The following is a 19,314-nucleotide window of genomic DNA, read 5'->3' as shown; positions in this document are numbered from 1 at the left end:
TACTTTTTATATTTAATTGCATGTAGGAGATAACTTGTTTTGAGTTATCTAGATTTAATCTTATATATTTTTTTTTATTTCAGCCGCAAAAGCCTGATCGGCTCACAAGGTCCCGTTCTATGCGTACAGTACAGGCGGCTCGTAAGATGGAAAAGTGATGCAAAGGTTACCGATTTAGAAACCAAATAAAAAATCTTCGGAAGAAAAAGAAAGAGACAGTTTGAAAACATCGTATATCTCAGCTTGAAAAGCAGTAAGTTTTATGGTGGTTTTGACGTCAAACTCAGGCAGCAGTCCCCGGTTATCAGCGGACTCGGTTAATGATGATCCGGTTTTATGGCGCTTGTATACTTGTCTAGCGCCATAAAATCATCAAGTTCTGGTGCCATAACAGACCGGGTTTCGGTTATCAGCGCCAGAAGATGCCAATAATAGAGTTATGGCACCATAAGATACCTAGCAGAGGCGCCATTAACCGGTTATCACCGCCATTAACCGATTATCAGCAACGATAACCGTTTATCAGCGCCATTAACCGGTTATCAGCGCTGTCAACCAGTTATCAATCAGCACCATTAACTGAAACTTGGTGCAATAAGTCCTAAATTGCCGAGTTTTGGTTAATGGCGGTTTTTGCTCATCAGCATCCCACCAAGAACAGAACCCCTGTTGATAACCGGGAACTGCCTGTCAAAGTAAGTCTTGGTAATTAAGGATTATATTTTTATATTGCTACATTGAGATCTCTGCTCTACAAGCTATGTCACATTAAAAGTGTTTGGTTGAAGATTATCACCAATGTTTTTAACCCCACTGTCATATCCCATATCCTTCTCATTTCTATTCTCAGGTCTTGATACTTATCAGTTTTTCTGTTTCTTTCTCGTCTGCTCTTCTGTCCCATGGTATTGCAACCTCAGTGAGTGATACTTTCTTCTTGGTTTTGTCAATCAACATCATATCTGGTCAATTTGCACATATCACCCTATCTGTTTTGATGCCCCGTAGTCCCAGAGGATCTTTGCTTGATTGTTTTGTTTTATATCACTCCTTCAAGTTGGTGTTCGTACCAGTTATTGTTGCAAGCTAGCTGGTGTTTCTTGCACAGGCTCCAGTGGAGGGCTTTTGCTACTGAATCATGCCTCTTTTTGTACTGGTTCTGTGCAAGCCCAAGACATTCGCTTGCTATGTTGGTCTTGTTTTTCAAATTGCATTTCCTACATATGGGTGAGATGTTATTTCCATCTATCATTCTTTGAATATATCTTGTTCTTAGGGCCAGATCTTGTGCCGCTGTTAGCATTCCTTCCATTTCTTTCTTGCGCTCTCCCCTCTGTAGCCATTGCCATGTTTTCATCGCTGGCCAGTTTTTTAATTTGTCTTGTTTACTGTTTGTGCATTGGTTTGTTGGTCCATTCTTCCTTTCTGTTTGTCATTCTCCTGTCTGCATATTTCTGGGTCTTCTACTTTTATCGGTCCTTCCCATGCACTCCTGAGCCATTTCTTTTCACTACTCTCGATGTTGACGCAGTCCTCTATGCTCAGTCCTCACCCTCCTTTCTTTCGTGTTATGCATAGTCTGTCCATATTTGCACTTGGGTGTAGTGCTTTGTGTATTGTCATGTTTCCTAGTGCTTTGGCCTATGTTGCAGAGTTCAGTCTTCATCCACTCCACTACTGCGCTGTATCTGATTACTGGTACTGTCTTTGTTTATGGCTTTCATCATATTTCCGGCATTGAGTTTTGACTTGAGTATCGCCTTAAGTCTGCATATATTCTTTCCTGATCATGTCCTTCATCTCTTAGTGTTTTATATCCTCTCCTGTTATTCTCAGGTATTTGTATCCTGTCTCATCTATATGTTTGATGCTATTCTCATCTGGTAACTTTAACCCTTCAACACTATCAGCTGATGTAAGTATAAGCGTAGTTATTTATGTTCCTTTGCAGAGTTTACTGCTTTCAACTTGAACTAAGCTTCATGCTGGCTCCTTTTATTTTTACCAATAATTGGTGTAGCCATGATGGAGTCTTGTGATAACTTTGAATAATGGTACCCTGGAAAAAACTGGTAACAAAGTGAGAGTTCACTCATCCTAATGCCCAATTATATGGTAATTACTTATGGTAATTGCTATAATTACAGTTGTTTTATTTACAGTGGATACCTGTTTCGCTAGTGATTCACTTGATTTACCTGCTTTTGTGGGAGATTTTTTTTAAGGTTGAAATTTTAGCTTATATGCCGGCATATACATTACATTTTACATTGATTGTAATTCATGGTTAGCTTATCTGAAAGTTCCTCTGCAAATTTGAGCCTTTGTATTTGTTTAGGAACATCCTTTGGAATCTCCTAAATAATTTTACGGGTTTGTATACCAAGGAAAAATACAAAATCTCTTAAAATTTGTTTTGTCATCCCTAATGCTAGAACTTTGCTTTTACCTGTGCATATTACTGAAGTTAACATTACCTTTGTATGTTAGCTAATATCCTGTCTTTGCATATTTTTATGAAATGTATATTTTACAGACTAGAGGAAATACAGAGAAGAATATCTATTGGATGCAGTCATAAATCAGGAGAAAGCGAATCACAAGAAAAGACGTAAGTAATAATTATTGGAGTCCTAGAGTTTTATTTTTAAGTGATTCCATCCATTAAACAGCTTCCCATGTATGCTGTGTTTCAAATTAACTTTACGGCATTGCAAGTTGCAAATTCTTCAATTATGACACTAGAAATTCGTTTTTACACATGCAACTTACCGGCAGATATATACTTAGCTTATGTCTCTGACGTCCGACAGAATTCAAAAACTCGCGCACACGCTACAGGTAGGTCAGGTGATCACCCCTACCGCCGCCGGGTGGCGGTAATAGGAATCATTCCCGTTTTCTGACAGAATTTTTCTGTCGCCCGTGCTGACAACAACTTTGTTGGTAGCTCCTGCTTAGAATTTCTTGCTTGCTTCGCCGAGGATTATTTGGGAAGTATTTGATCTTTGGTTGTTGGCATACGCTTTGTGTTGGATTTAGTTAGTAATTATGTCCGATTTAACACCTGGAACTCTGTTTAGAGTATGTGTAAATGAGGGATGCAAGGTGAGGTTGCCTAAGGCTTCTTTGGACCCTCACACTGTTTGTGTAAAATGTAGGGGGAAGGGATTGTTTCGTTAAGGATACGTTTTTGTGAGTATGTGAGAACTTAACTGAATTACAATGGAAAGAACTAACTTCGTATGTTAGAAAGTTAGAAAAGGATAGGATTAGAAAAGCTTCAGCTAGAAGTTCAAGTAGATCCTGTTCTGCGGAACAGGATAGTATTTTCTAACCCTGCAGTAGCTTCGCCATCTTCCTTTTGGTTTCAGCTCCTTCCCCCCGCAGCGAACCCAGCAGATGTGTCTGCTGCCGAGAGAGCCGCTGTGGAAGCTTCAATCCGCAATTTGCAACAGCAATTGCGAGATATAAACCAAGGTAAGGGTGAAGTGTCTAGTGATAAGTGCAGTGTCCCAGTGCAGTGGAGGGGGCGTCTGACGACTTCCCGCATCGCTCCTAGGGCCTAGACCTCTTTTCAGACTCCCATGCCCAGGGGAGGAGGAATGTCGAAAGCCGCAAGGGGGATGTAGAGTATCCCCAACGGTCAGGCGTCCCTTCAGCAGGTCCTGTAGACTCGTCCCAGGCTGCTATAGAGAGCTATAGGAAAAGCCTCTTAAGGAAGTGTTTTTCCGACTGATTCGTCCTCTCCTAAACGAGGATGGAGCTCTTCTTCCAAATCGCGCCCTCTCAAGAGAGCCTGGAAACCTCCAGGAGTAGGCGCTCTTGACTCCAGCCCGGAGCCTTTTCCGGAGTATTCTCCTGCGCCTAAGAAGGCTATGAAGGATCCGGAATCCTCTCCAGAAGGGATTCGGTCATCTACTAAGAGATTCCTGTTGGACCTCCAAGAGAATCTCTTCTTTAGTAGGCTCGCTTTCGACTAGAAGGCGCAAGGAGCCTTCTCGCAGGTAAGGACGCCTCTCTTCCAGTTAAGAGGTCGGTTAGGAAGGAGGAGTATGATAGACGATCTTCTCCAGTCAAGAGCCTATTCGCTTCCTAGAGTAGACGACTCCTTTGAAACTTCATCGAGACAGGGAAGATGGTATACTCCTCGTAGCAAGCTTGGAAGCGCTAGGAGTCATAGCGCAAAGCGGCAGGAAGTAGGCGCTAGATCCTCTCCTTGTAGGAGTAAGGAAAGAGTCTCCTTGCGAGAAGACGATCGGTTCGTATCTGTCGAACGATCTCCGAGGAGAGGATCTCCTCTGCAAAGTGGTAGGAAAGAACGAGAGCGCTACTACTAAGAGAGATAGAAGCGAGAAAGGCTCTCCTTCTAAGGATGATTTTTCTAGAAGGCGCCAACGTTCGATAGGACGCCTGGATGATCGAGTCTCGTTAAGTTACTCGAGACCTTATGATAGGCTTCTTCAAGGGAGTCAAGGCGCCTCTCCTAGTAGGTTCCAAGATTCTACGAAGAACCTAAACAGGGGTTCGCGCCCTACTCCTGGAAGAGTATCTAGAGCGGACGTCTTACCGTTCTCCTAGCAGGGCGTCGAGAGCCTGAAAGGAGCCTAATCGAGGATCGGCGCCCTACTCCTGTAAAGAGATCAAGAGTAGGCGCAAGCGCTTCGCCTCAAAGGCAGCAAGAGCCTAAAAAGAGCCTTTCCAGGGATTTGCGCCCTAATCCTGGTAGATCAGGAGTAGGCTCTGACGCCTCTCCTCGTAAGATTCAGGAGCCTGAAAGGAGCCTTTTGTCAGGCGCGCTCCCTACTCCTAAGAGTCACAGAGAGTAGGCGCAAGCGCCTCTCCTCACAGGCGCCAAGAGCCTGAAAGGATCCTGACTTTGGATTCGCGCCCTACTCATAGTAGGCGCTCGAGAATAGAAACGAGTGTTTCTCCGGATAGGCGCCAAGAGCCTAATAACTCAGGCTCTTAGGATCCTCCCCTAGTAGGTATCAAGAACCTATGGGAGAGAAGTAAAGCGGAGTTTGTTCTTTACCGAGGAAAACATATCTCGGGTATTGAACTGGCGGCTCCTTCGGACGAGCTCTTGAAGGATAAGAGTCGCATACCTGCCAGGACTTCTTCACCGAAGAAGTCTCCCTCTCCAAATGTAACTTTGGAGGAAGTCTCGGAGGAGGAAGAGACGAAAGAAGTAGGAGTCTCTGATTATAAGAGACTTTCTGCATTACTTCTTCAGGAGTTTGGGGACTCGCTGTGTTCAGCTGATCCTCCTTCTCCGGGATCTCTGCTATCAAGTACTAAGTTGGCAAAATCCCCCTCTTTTGTCAAGATGCGGCCAACTCTATCTATGAGGAAGGCCATCAAGAATCTGGAGAACTGGCTCCTGGTTAAGAAGGAGGCAGGTAAGACGGTGTTTTTGTGTCCTCCGTCTAGATTGACAGGTAAGCCGGGTGTCTGGTACGACACGAAGGAACCCATGGGGTTAGGCCTTCCGGCTTCCGCAAACGCGGATTTTTCTGCTCTAGTAGAATCTTCTAGAAGACGCTCTCTACTGTCGGCTAAAGCGTCTTGGGAATGTGCGAGATGGACCATTTACTCAAGGGTCTATTTCGCACACTTGAAGTCTTCAACTTCATGTTGGATTGGGCCTTAGGAGCTCTAGCAAAAAGAGCGCAAAGATCCGGGAGTTCGTGACTATGGAGGTGTTATCAAGTGTCCTTTCATGCTTGGACAAGGCAGTCATGATGGATCCACAGAAAGTAGCATCTCTCTTGGAGCAGAGTGCTCAAAAAGAGATCAGTTTATAGCTCGTTTCTCTCCAAGTCTGTTTCGCCATTACAGAGATCCTCTTTGCTTTTTTCTCCACTCTCGGAATACCTTTTTCCTCAGGAGACAGTGAGGGACATTTCAGATCACTGTCGGAGAAAGCTACGCAGGATCTTCTTGCTCAGTCCGCCAAGAGGCTTAAACCGGCTGTGCCGATGGCTAAGAGAGAGGGAACAGGCGAATAAGGTGTCTTTCCAACAGCCCTTTCGAGGAGAACAACTCAAGACCCGCAACTAAGAGTAGAAGGCCGTTCAAGAGAGGAAGATCTTCTCGAAGGCCATTCTTCGAAGCCGCAGTGAGATAGGAGTCCTCAGACTCCAGTAGGAGCCAGGACTTTTGAGGTTCGCGAAAGTCGGGCTCAGAGAGGGGCGGACAACTGGTCCCTCTCGATCCTCGAGAGACGGATACCTGATCCCCTTCAGGGAAAAACCGCCCCTTAACATCCAACTCCAAGGGAGTTAGCGGCAAGATACAGAGATCCTTAAAAACAACCAAGCACTTATTATCTGGTGCAACAGATGCTAGAAAAGAAGGCGATAGAAAAGGTATTAGACATTCATTCACCAGGAATTTTACAATCGCCTCTTTCTGGTACAAAAGCCTCTGGGGAGTGGAGACCAGTGCTGGACGTAAGCGCTCTGAATCACTTTGTGATCAAAACAACGTTCACGATGGAGACGACGTCGTCAGTTCTTTCAGCGCTAAGAAAAGGAGATTGGATGGTGTCATTCGGATCTCCAAGATGCCTACTTTCATGTACCCATCCATCCCTCGTCCAGAAGGTATCTAAGATATTTATGATACAGGGCCAAGTATATCAGTTTCGCGCCCTTTGTTTCGGTCTTTCCACAGCTCCCCAAGTTTTCACGGGATTGATGAAAAATGTAGCACATTGGCTGCATTTAAAAGGAATAAGGATATCGCTGTATCTCGACGATTGGTTGATTCGCTCGCAATCCAGGGATCAGTGTCTGGAGGACCTAAGATCAACGTTGGACTTGACTCAGTCTCTGGGACTGTTAGTGAACCTCGGGAAATCCCAGATGGATCCCCAGCAAAGCATTGTCTATCTGGGGATTCTGATGGATTCTCGGGGTTTTTCAAGTGTTTCCGTCCATAGAAAGACAGGAACGGTGCATTCTAAAAGTGAAGACCTTCCTAGAAAGAAACAATGTTCCGCGAGGGAATGGATGAGTCTTCTGGGGACCCTCTCCCTCATTGGAACAGTTCGTTTCTCTAGGGAGGCTTCACATAAGACCTCTTCAATTCTTCTTGAAGGAGAATTGGGACCAGAAGAATCAAGATCTGTGGGAATCTTTTCCTCTGTCCAGAGAGATAAAGAAAAACCTCAGCTGGTGGTTAGAACCAGGCAGACTGAACGAGGGGACTATCGCTGCAGTTACCGAACCCCTCTCCCTAGTGTTGTTTACAGACGCATCGGAGACGGGATGGGGGGCGACGTTGGGCCCGAGAGAAGTGTCAGGCACCTGGAGTGGGGAACAGGTGTCCTGGCACATCAACGAGAAAGAGTTAGTGGCAGTACATCTGGCTCTCAGGCAGTGGGAAGCCCAAGTCGCAAACTCAGTGTTGCAGGTAAATTCCGACAACACGACAGCTCTAGCTACTAAGAAAACAGGGGGGGACTCAATCCCTCTCACTGTACAAGAAGGCGAAAGAGCTTCTTCTATGGTCAAAGGAGCGGAACATCACACTCTTGACGAGTTTATACAAGGCGAGAAAAACGTCAGAGCAGACTTGTTGAGCAGAGAGATCAAGTCATTTCCACGGAGTGGACTCTACACTCAGAGGTCTGCAATCAAATTTGGAACCTATGGGGAAGGTCAAACATAGACCTGTTTGCAACTCATTGGAATGCCAGGCTGGAGAACTACTGCTCTCCGATTTCAGATCCACGAGCAGTAGCGATAGACGGCCTCCTCCCCTAAATTGGGAAAGGAAATAGACGGCTACGCTTTTCCTCCTTGTCAAGATCATAGGAAACGTAATAAGGAAGTTTGTCCTGACGAAAGGAGTAAAATTGACCCTAATCGCCCCATTTTGGCCAGCTCAAGAGTGGTTCACAGAGGTACTGGAATGGATGATAGATTTTCCAAGGTACCTTCCTTTACGGAACGATCTTCTCAGACAGCCCACTTCGACAGATACCACAAAAACCTCCCGCGCTCGGTCTGACTGCCTTCAGACTGTCGAAGGACTCGTCAGAGCGAAGGGGTTTTCACGCGCTGCTGCAAAGGCAATTGCAAGGGCCAGGAGACCGTCAACTATACGCGTGTACCAGTCGAAGTGGGAAGTGTTCCGAAGGTGGGCCAGGAATCAGGAATGTATCCTCTTCCAGTACCTCTGTGACGGAAATAGCAGATTTCCTCTTATATTTGAGACTAAATGTAACCTTGCAGTCTCGACTATAAAAGGTTATAAAAGTATGCTTTCCTTGGTGTTTAGACATACAGGGCTAAACATCACGGATGACAAGATTTACACGATTTGATTAAATCATTTGAGACTTCGAAGTCCAAGCAGCCAGACCACCCAGCTGAACCTGGATGTGGTACTGAGGTTTCTCATGTCAGAGAAATTTGAACCTCCCAATAACTCAACGTTCAGAGACTTGACTAGAAAATCGATTTTCTCTGCATTAGCATCAGCTAAAAGGATTAGTGAACTCCAGGCTTTAGAAGGCACAGTGGGCTTCAGGAAGGATTCTGCAGTGTGTTCATTTAACCCCCTATTTTTAGCAAAAATGAGAATCCTTCTAAGCCTTGGCCAAGGACGTTTGAAGTTAAAGGATTGACTTCCCTGGTAGGGAGAGAAATAGAGAGAACCTTGTGTCCGGTAAGGATCCTCAAGTTCTATCTAGAGAGGAAAAAAACAAATGGGAGGAAACTCAGAGAGCCTTTGGTGCTCGGTAAGAGATCCGAGAAGAACGATGTCAAAGAATGCACAGGCATTCTTTATCAGAGAAACTATTAAAGAAGCACATATTGCCTGTGAAGAGGAATACCTCGGGCAGCTGAGAGTGAAAGCGCATGAGGTCAGAGCCGTAGCAACCTCATTAGCTTTCCACAAGAATATCGTTTAAACGACTTCAATTGGATCCACATATTTGGAGATGCAATTCTGTGTTTGCGTCTAACTATTTGAGAGATGTACGTGTGACTTATGATAAGTGCTTCTCTCTCGGACCTTACGTGTCTGCGGATTCGGTGCTGGGACAGGGGGCTGAAAACCAATCTAGCTTAGTTTAGATAGATTAGGAATTTTAATCTGCTTGTGTTGTTTTTATGGTCGATTGAAAGTGGTCAGGAAAAAGTACCATTTTTCAATTCGTAGTGTATAACAAAGTAGTGTGGTCAGGTGGTCGAGATTGGTTGTTTTCATGCTCCTTGTAATGTTTTGGGACCTAGGCTCTGTCTTGTAAGAGGGTTAGTCACCCGTTGATACGACAAAGGTGAAGGCTCTACCATGTAAGTGGGATAGGTCCCATTGGTATGATCCAAATAAGGCTCTGTCGAGTAAGCGGGCTCGCCCCCATTGACATTGATCCAGAAGGGTTCTCAGTGATAGGTCTCATCCTCACTGGAACTCTTGAGGCAAGCAGACTCATAGACAGTACTCATGAAGTCTTCTGCCCAATAAGGTAGGAATCAAGGTATTTAAGTTTATTTATAGTACCTACAACAAAAGTTGTTTTCCTGTTTTTGAATTGCTATTCATATTGAGTAACTATCTCTTACCCTCCTCCAAGGGTGCCAATCAGCTAAGTATATATCTGCCGGGTAAGTTGCATGTGTAAAAATGAAATTGTTAAGATACAATAAAGTTTTACACATACTTACCTTGGCAGATATATACGTTAATGGCCCACCCATCCTCCCCTCAGGAGATAGGGGGAAGAAAAATTCTGTCAGAAAACGGGAATGATTCCTATTACGCCACCCAGCGTCGGTAGGAAAAGTGATCACCTGACCTACCTGTAGCGTGTGCCGCGAGTTTTGAATTCTGTCGGACGTCAGAGACATAAGCTAAGTAGTATATATCTGCCAGGTAAGTATGTGTAAAACTTTATTGTATCTTAACAATTTCATTTTGTGTTATGTTTGCATTTTAGGAATGATTTTCCAGTTTTGCAAATAATATTAGTTTGTTCTCTTCTCTTTTATGTCTTATTATTTTGTACATGAACTTCCTGCCAGATATATACTTAGCTTAGGTCTCTGACGTCACGACAGAAAATTCAAAACTCGCGGCACACGCTAACAGGTAGGTCAGGTGATCTACCTTACCCGCCGCTGGGAGGCGGGTGTAAGAACCAGTCCCCTTTCTTGTCAGATTATTTCTGTCGCCGGCTGACAACACCTGTTGTTCAGTCCTTACGATAGTTAAAATTCGTTCTCGTTGCCGACGATTTGGATTTTGGTGAAGTACCTTTGTTTGTTGGCTTGGCATACGCTTTTTGGACTGTTTTTTGGATTTTCTTTTGGATTTCTCTTACATATCTATAATCATGGATGATTCTGAAGTTAAGAAACCTAGTTTATTTAGGGTTTGTTCTGAGAAGGAATGTAAAGTTAGGCTTCCTAAAGCTGCATTAGATCCTCACTCGGTATGTGAGTCGTGTAGAGGGAATGAATGCTCTTTTATTAACCCTTGCAAAGAGTGTGAGAATTTGGATGAGGATGGTTGGAAGGCTCTCTCTTCATTATGAGAAAGTTAGAGAAGGATAGGGTGCGCAAGGCTTCTTCAAAGAGTTCTAGTAGATCGAGGGTGAGTGAAGTTGACGCTGAGAATCCTGTAGTAGAAGTAGTTCCTTTCTCCGGTTTCAGCCCCTGCGCCCAGCTTTGAACCCGAAGATTCGTTTTCGGAAGTTGCTTCTGGGAGAGCCTCGATCAGGAGTAAGGAGAGCCTCGCTCGCTCTCGACAAGGTAAGAGTGATGATAGTGCAAGTGATCAGTGCAGTGCCCCTAGTGCAGTGGAGGGTGCGTCTGACCGGCTCACTAACGCTTCCAGGCCTAGACCTCTTCCAGACTCCCAGACCCAGTGGAGGAGGAAAGTCGAAAGCCGCAGGAAGGTTAGGGAGAACCCCCACCGGTCAGGCGTCCCCTCGGCAGTTCCTGTTGCTCGTCCCAGGCTGCCTTGGATCGATCCAAGAAGGAGTTATTGCGCCAGTGCTTCGTCATCTTCGTCGCCTTCTCCTCAGCGTAGATGAGCGCATCGGAGTCGTCTCGCCCTCTCAAGAGGCCCTGGAAGGATCTTGCGCCCTTCCTTCCAGCCCCGAATCCTTCGCGAGGCAAGAGCCAGAAGTGGAACGCAAGAGAACCAAGATTTCGTCCGGTTACGCTTCTCCTGTTCGCTCTCGGACTTCGTCCCTGTAGAGGAGTTTAAGAGATCTCCTGCGCGATATGGCCTGGCGGTCTGCAGGCGCAGATTGCGGCTTTAGCGGAGTCTATTGCCGGGACTTCTCATCGTCGGAAGGACGCCTCACTTCCGTTGAAGAAGTCTCAAGAACGTTCCTTCGGCTAAATCTCCTTTGGCTAGAAGAGCTTTTGAGCCTGTTAGTAGGAGGTCAGAAGTGCAGCTGAAGCTCGGGATCTTTCTCCGAGTAGGCTCTCCTCTCTTCCCAGCAAAGAGTTGTGAGCATGTAAGGCGTAAGGAGCCAGGCAGGCTCTCTCCTCAGGATTTCCGCTCCTCTTCAGTTAGGCGTCAAGAGCTTGACAGACGTCAAGAGCCTAGTTGTTCCGATACGTAATACAAACCCTCGGTCCTTTAACAATAGGAAGGTAACTAGCGGCAGCTGGACGGTCGTAAGCTTCGAACAAGAGAACGGTAGTTAACTGCTTGTCCGGTCGTGCGCGCGCCGCGCGCCCGGGCGGTGAAGAACCACTTTTGCTTTCGGCCGTGGTGTGACAGGACGTGTTCGTCATCGCTCTGCCCGCTATTTTCGTCGTGTGCTTTGGATTACAATTTCTTCTGACTGGTTTGTGTGTGGTCTTGAATGAAATTGTAAGTACTCTTTTTTCATTTTTCATTGAAGTGAAGATTAATTAACATGGATCAAGAAGAGCTTTCGCCGCGCCCACCAACTGCCCGTAGAGTGTGTCCCGGGTGGAGGGGCGTAAATGCGGCGGATTCAGCTCTTACCCAGATATAGATCCTCATGAGTTGTGTTTTCGGTGTCGGGGGCGAGAATGCTCCCGAACCGAACCATGTGATGTATGTGTAAATTGGTCCGAGGCGCAGTGGGGTGCTGTACGAGGGTAGGAAGAGGCGTAGGTTGACCAAGGAGTCGTCGGAAAGCTCTCCAGCGACTCCTTTGGTTACGGATACCTCGTCATCCTTCTGCCTCCAGCTCAGCCCCCACGATTTGCGCCTTCCCCTGCGGGGGGGGTGGGGTTTCGGAGTCCTTCTCCTCACTCGATCCGTCGAGTGTGGAGGAGGGTGCCCGATACCCGGATGTACAATTGTCATCGGGGTCTTCCGTCCGCTCTGGGTGGGGTTCGTCCTCCCCCAGGCGTGAGGGTGCCCCTCTAACTGACCCGACTGTTCCTCCCTCAGGTGTGCCTTCTGTGAGTGACGACCTTGGACAGTGTGGGCGTCGTTGGGACTGCAGGGCGCCCCCAGTATTCAGGGCTTGATTCAACGGCTAGCGGGGTCGGCAGTGTGAACTCATGGTGTGGTTACAACTACGACCAATACAGTGTCAACACCAGCGTACGCCGCCCCTCCTCATGTTGTGTATACGCCAACACATTGCGTCAGTGACTCCAACGGCGTCAATTCAGATGCCGATCGCTGCCGTGCCTAAGAGGGGCGCGTGCCGCCGCCACCTGGGGTTTTATGTCCTGCGACGCCCGACTTTCGCTGCCCCAAAAGTTCGCCCTGGATCTACCGCCCGTCCCAATGATGAGTTTGGCTGAGATGGAGAGGTCTGTGACGCCGGACCTATGCTGCCGTACCTGCCGTACCTGCAGCGAGTGTTGCTGGCCCAGCCCCTCGCGCCGCTCCTACGAAGCGCGCGGTGCGGAACTCGAATGTTGATGTTGCTGCTGGTGCTGGTCCTGCCTTGGTGCTGGTCCTATGGTGCTGGCCCTGCTGCTGATGGTCCTGCTAGTGCTGGTCCTGCTGGTGCTGGTCCTGATCCGTGGTGCTGGTCCTGCTGCTGATGTTCCTGCCGCTCCTGCCGTGCCTGCCCCTGCCCACGTCGCGTCTCGTCATGGAGGTGCTGCACCGGTCTCAGGTCTTTCCGGACAGGATCAGTCGGGGCGTGTTGCTTCGGCAATTGGCCCGACTTTTCCGTGGATGGAAGACCTGACGTCCGTCCTGAGAGAGCTGACGAAGAAGAGAGGAAGAAGAGGAAGATGTCGTCGTCGTCTCATCGTCTTCTTCGTCGTCTGTTGCCGCCTCTTCCCCTTCGACTTCTAAGGCTTCCAAGCCGAAGAAGAAGAAGGCTGCCTCCTCCCCCCCTAAGAAGGCTCCTACGGACCTTCGAAGGGCCCGTCTCGCTCTGGCGTGACGGGGGGTGCTTCTGCTGGTCCTCCTGTTCCCTCTCGGGAAACAGGGCCCGTCTCCTCTTCTGAGAAGAAGAAGAAGACGGGGACCAAGGATGTGCTGGCTACGGCTGGTACATCCGCACCTGGTCTTAGTAGCACTGCTGCTAAGTCAGGTACCGGCTCGACTTCTCGTTCGCGAGAAGGTACGAGTGTACGGTCTCCTTCGGGCGACCGTGCAGCCAACGTCAAGACGCCTGAGCTTGCTCACCGTCGCGACAGAGGCACGGAGCAGAAGACTGTCGAGAGTCGCGCAAGTGACGCTCGCCAGGCCAGCGGCCGCTCTCGTAGCGACCAGCCGTACCTCGGGTTGACGTTGACGGTCTCGGACCGGCCACGGGTTGAGGCTGAGAAGAGGTCCCCTCGACCAACGGCACCAGCTTCGGCTGGTACCAGCGGTTTGACGTGCCGTGAGGACGCTCACCGGTCTCACCGCGAAAGCGCTCTGCAGATCACCTGACCGCCGCTCCCACAGGGGGACCGGGCGGAGACGGTGGCCAGCAGCAGCTCGTCTGACGCACGAGATCGGGGTCGACGTGCTCAGTCGAGCCGCTCGCCACAGGTGAGCGGCACGACCAGGCCTGCAGTACGATCCCCACCGCGGTTGGTGATCGGCTACAGCCCCCCACGTACGCTGGTCCTGCCAGCGAACGGGGGGGGAGCGTCAGGTCTGTCTCTCCTATACCTTCAACTTCCTCGGGCTACACCGGGAAGAGCGAGGTACCCAGGAGTGATCGTGAGAGGTGCGCCGCTCACGATCCCGCCACGACGCCGCACGAACCAGACATGGTCTTAGGACCAGCCAGGTCGTACGCGCAAGTGGTTGGAGGGCGACCGTCAGGGGTCTGTTGCTGTTCCTCCTTCTGAAGGAGGAGGGTTCGAGAGCTGCTCCTGTTGGAGGGACTGGACGGTCCCTACTCCTCAGGACGCTGTGACTCCTGAGATCCAGAGGAACTTTGCCCAGGTTATTGCGCTGATTCGTCAGCACAACGACCTGGGGGAAGGATCGCCGCTACCACCATCTGAGCCCACGTCCCGGCTCGAGTCATTTGGGGCCCGAAGAGGGAACCCAAATTGACGGTGGGACTTGCCGCGATCGGAGCTTGCAAGGACTCCAGTCCTGACCAGGTGGAGGGAATTTCGTCTCAGGACGAGAGGGACTCCCACTTAAGTCAGGACGGTCTTCCAAGCTACTTCCTCCTCCTCTGCAGCGACAGCGGAAGTGTCTACGTGCCATCAGTGGATCCAATACCGCCCAAACAGGTTAACCCGGAGCTAGCTAGGGCTAACTCCAGGTGTGTCCCTGCAGCAGCTCCTGTCGGAGAACCTGTGGTTCTCGCAGCAGGAGGCACTGGGCCTGGAAGCTACCGCTATGGCGGCTTTCCAGGCAGTCTCTTGGTTGGATCTGTGGTCCCTCACAGTATCCAAGGTCGCGGCCGACGCCGGGGGCGCTGCCCTCGGAAGACGACCCCGACTTCAGGAAGACTGTGCCAGTCTGGAGGTAGGGCCATCTCCTACCTCGCCCATCAGACGGCAAACCGTGAGGGCCAACTTGGTTCTCGTCGTAGGGACGCTGTCCTTACACGAGTCGCCAAGGGGGCCGGGCGTGAGGCGGTAAATGGACTCCGTAACGGACCAATGAAGAGTTCCTCCGCTCTCTTTCCTGAAGAGATGGTGGACGCTGCGGTGGAAAGACGGCGCACTGATGACAGTGACCGTCTGGTTCACAGGCAGTTACGAAGGTTTCTGGGCAACCTCGTACAACTGCGGCTAAGCCTAAGAGTTTAGCTAGCGCTTCCTCGGCTGCTAAGACGGCTGCTCCATCGAAAAGCCCCGAGGAAAGACTCTTCCTGCTTCAACTTCTGGTAAAGGAGGCCGTAACCAGCCCTCCTCCCAGCCCTCCTTTCCCCGAGGAGGTGCTGGGAAGAAGGTCGAAGCGATGGTGGTGGAAAACGCTAGGGACGGTGCGTTCCCACCCTCACCAGCTGCCGGAAGGTGGGGGGGGGGTGCCTGGCGATGCCATTGGGCAACTTGGCAGCGCTACGGTGCCGAGACCTGGATAGTAGACGTCCTTCGGGAGGGATATCTACTACCCTTCGAATCTCGGCCACCCCTCACCTCCAACCCGGTCCATCTGCAGACATATGTTCTGGATCCTCAAAGGACGACGCTCTTCGGCAGGAGATCAAGACCATGCTGACCAAACGAGCTGTAGAGAAGTGTAGTGGATTCGGTCACCGGGCTTTTACAGCCGCCTTTTCCTAGTGGAAAAAGGCATCGGGGGGCTGGCGCCCGGTGTATAGATCTCTCCCCTGAAAACCGATTTGTTCGCCAGACTCGGTTCAAGATGGAGACGGCAGTTCCGTGCTGGACTCCATCAGGGAGAACGACTTCATGCTTTCGGTGGACCTGAAGGATGCGTATTTCCAAAAATACCCATCCATCAGTCCTCCAGAAAGTACCTCCGCTTCATCTTCGACGGGACGGTGTACCAATTCAGGGCACTTTGCTTCGGTCTCTCAACCGCCCCACAGGTGTTCACGAGAGTGTTCACACTGGTGTCTGCTTGGGCCCATTCGCACGGGATACGTCTTCTGAGGTATCTCGACGATTGGCTGGTCCTGGCGAGCTCCCGCTCGCAGTTGCTGCAGGACAGGGATCGACTTCTAAAGTTTTGTCGCGACCTAGGGATCGTGATAAACTACGAGAAGTCCGATCTCGAACCCAAGCAGAAGATGAAGTACCTGGGTATGCTGATCGATACGGTAGCAGCTCAAGTCCGCCCCGCAGACTTGAGGATCAGCAAATTCAGGGAGGCAGCCGGCCGGTTCCTGTCTCGGCAGGAACAGGCAGCGCAGCAATGGCAAGTCGTGATCGGCCACCTGTCGTCACTCGAGAAGTTAGTTCCTCACGGACGTCTTCACCTGCGGTCTCTCCAGTGGAGACTGGGAAGGGAGGTTGGTCACAGGTAAAGGATCCACCTTACTTCCCCGTGTCCATCACGGAGAAGGTGAGGCAGGACCTAGCTTGGTGGTGGCTCGACGACAGGAACCTCTTAAGAGGAGTGCCCCTACGCACTCCCCCCCCCCCGGAGATGCTGCTGTTCTCAGACGCATCGACCGAGGATGGGGCGCACACCTGGAGGAGTTGCTGGCTGCAGGTGTGTGGGACCATCACGACAAGCACCTTCACATCAATGTCCTGGAAATAACTCAAGGCGGCGTTTTACGCTCTATCCAAGAGTTCCAAGACCGCTTGATGGGACACTCGGTGGTGTTGATGTGCGACAACACCACAGTAGTGGCATACGTCAACAAGCAGGGGGGCCTAGTGTCTCTTCCGCTACACCAGTTGACGGTGCAGGTGCACGAGTGGGCCACGGCTCACTCGATAGAGCTGTCAGCACGCTACATTCCAGGCAAGAGGAATGTAGTAGCAGACAAGCTCAAGCCGTTCGGGATCAGGTAATAGGGACCGAGTGGTCCCTACACCCAGAAGTGGCGGAAAGGCTCTTCAACCTATGGGGGCGTCCAGGTCATAGACCTGTTCGCCACCGGCACGGGGGGCACAACAAAAAAACTTCAAGTTTTTTGCTCAGCCGTGACCGGACCCCATGGGGAAGGGCAGCTGCACGAGGACGCTCTTCAACACCCCTGGGACAACCTCTTCGTCTACGCCTTTCCTCCCTTTTGTCTGATTTCGGAAAAGTGATCAGCCGAGCGCTGGTCACTCCCAATCTCAGGATGATCCTGGTGGCTCCCAAACGACCTCAAGCCGTTTGGTATCCGGACCTGCTGGCTCTTCTTGCAGAAGAACCGAGAGAGATGCCCCACTGGCACAACCTTCTAGCCCAGCCACACGTAGAGCGGTACCACCGAGCAGTCCAGTCCCTACAACTTCACGGCTGGCTGTTATCCACCATCTCTTGCGAACGAGAGGCTTTTCTCGCAGCGCAGCAACAGAGATGGCTGGACACGTCAGACAGTCCTCTGCAGCTGTGTACCAGGGGAAGTGGGCCGTCTTCTGTGGTTGGTGTCGTAGACGGGGTCTATCTCCTCTCAGAGCCACTCTTCAGCAGGTAGCGGATTTCCTAGTTTTTCTTCGCCGAGAGAAGCTCCTCTCAGTACCCACAGTGAAAGGATATAGAGCTGCACTGGCACTCGTCCTAAAACTGAGGGGACTGGACATCTCGAACTCGTTCGAGATCTCCTTGCTAATGAGGAGCTTCGAAAGGTCTTGCCCACCCAGGGAACTCAGGCCCCCTGAGTGGGATGTGACTCTCGTCCTTAGGAGTTTTGACTCGAAGACCATTCGAGCCACTCCGAGAGTCGTCAGACAGGGATCTGACCCTCAAGACCCTCTTCTTGCTGGCCCTGGCATCGGCGAAGAGAGTAGGGGAACTTCATGGTCTGTCCTTCAATGTTAAACATTCCAGGGGCTGGGGATCTGTGACGCTCGATTTCGTCCCGAATTTCGTAGCTAAGACTCAGAATCCGTCGATCCCTGACGACAGGTTCGAGTCTTTCACGATCCCCTCCCTAATGGATTTCACCGACAACGATACGGATGAGATGCTGCTTTGTCCTGTGAGGGCGCTACGGCGCTATCTGAAGAAAACTCGACACCTCAGGCCTGAGTGTCGACGCCTCTTCGTTAGCACTGGGGTTACCAAGAAAGAAGTATCCAAGAACACGCTTTCTTTCTGGCTGCGTGAGGTGATCAGGAGAGCGTACGAGGCGATGGTAGACGACAATCCGTACGCTCCGACCGAGAGCCCACGAAGTCAGAGGTATTGGACCCTCTTTGGCGTTCCGCAAGAACTTCTCCGTGGCGCAGGTCCTGAAGGCAGGTGTCTGGGCCAACCAGACTACCTTCACGTCCTTCTACCTCGGGATATTGCCCACAAGTCCTTGGATACTTTTTCCTTGGGACCTGTGGTGGTGCTCAACACGTTGTGTAAGCTTACCCAGCACCCGAGCAGGCGAACAGCATCGATTCCTGGTGTGACTGTAGGAATGAATGGTTGAATGAGAGTGCGACTGGCTTCTCTTCCCCATCTTTCTCTCTCTCTACCTGTGGGCAGAGGGTCACGGTCGTCACCATACTGGGAAGGAATCCGATGCAGGTAAGCTACGCAACCGAGCCCCAATCTATCCCTTTAGTTAGGGATAGAAGCAAATATCCTCCACTCCCTCCAACAAGGGGGAAGGAGTGGATGCCTACTTGAGACAAACCATAACTTTATGTTGGCTCCGTACAGGAACAAGTTCTTGCAATGGTACTGGGGGGGCCCCGGAAAGAGATACGCTTGCCTCTCTATTAGTACTTGGCTCAGAGGTCTGACCATTGATCCTGCGGTGCACACCCCGATCAATCGGACAGAGGTTTGGACCCCTCCCTTGCCTCTTACGACCAGGGAGGCATTCCAAGGTTGGACGAACACCAGTCTGTTCACCAAAAAGACTCAGATTCACCACCAAAAAGGGGAAAAGTGAGTCTTCCTATTGTTAAAGGACCGAGGGTGGTATTACGTATCGGAACAAATGACAATTTGTTGTCGAAAATTGCATTTTCCTAAACTATACAAACCTGAGGTCCTTTACATATAGTCCCACCTCATAACCACCCCTCACTCTGACAACTTTTTGCATGGGCCTCAAAAGCAAAAGTGATTCTTCACCGCCCGGGCGCGCGGCGCGCGCACGACCGGACAAGCAGTTAACTACCGTTCTCCCCTTGTTCGAAGCTTACGACCGTCCCAGCTGCCGCTAGTTACCTTCCTATTGTTAAAGGACCTCAGGTTTGTATAGTTAGGAAAAATGCAATTTTCGACAAATTGTCATTTTTCGTCAGGACGCGAAGGAAGAGTTCTTCGCCTGGTGGCCACTCTCCTTTTGACGGATGCTCGGAGCCTAGTAGGCAT

At 50.1% G+C, this 19,314-nt stretch overlaps 1 protein-coding gene and 1 long non-coding RNA gene across 4 annotated transcripts in view; both read left to right on the top strand.

The window, feature by feature from the left end:
- Nucleotides 1-137, top strand: part of LOC135202601 (uncharacterized) — a 46,872-nt gene extending 46,735 nt beyond the window's left edge. The window contains exon 4 of the long non-coding RNA XR_010311768.1: nt 84-137. This is a non-coding gene — a long non-coding RNA (uncharacterized LOC135202601). The remainder of the gene's footprint in view (nt 1-83) is intronic.
- A 69-nt stretch (nt 138-206) lies between these two features.
- Nucleotides 207-19,314, top strand: part of LOC135202600 (hyaluronan mediated motility receptor-like) — an 84,938-nt gene continuing 65,830 nt past the window's right edge. For all 3 annotated transcript variants that reach the window (XM_064232110.1, XM_064232111.1, XM_064232109.1), the window contains exons 1-2: nt 207-253; nt 2,537-2,611. The gene's annotated coding sequence lies outside the window, so the exon portion shown is untranslated. The remainder of the gene's footprint in view (nt 254-2,536; nt 2,612-19,314) is intronic.

Source organism: Macrobrachium nipponense, chromosome 30 (assembly GCF_015104395.2).
Source record: "Macrobrachium nipponense isolate FS-2020 chromosome 30, ASM1510439v2, whole genome shotgun sequence".
In the NCBI taxonomy this organism is placed as follows: Eukaryota; Metazoa; Arthropoda; class Malacostraca; order Decapoda; family Palaemonidae; genus Macrobrachium; species Macrobrachium nipponense.
The sequence above is the reverse complement of the archived record's forward strand: the minus strand, read 5'-3'. Positions and strand labels throughout refer to the sequence as shown.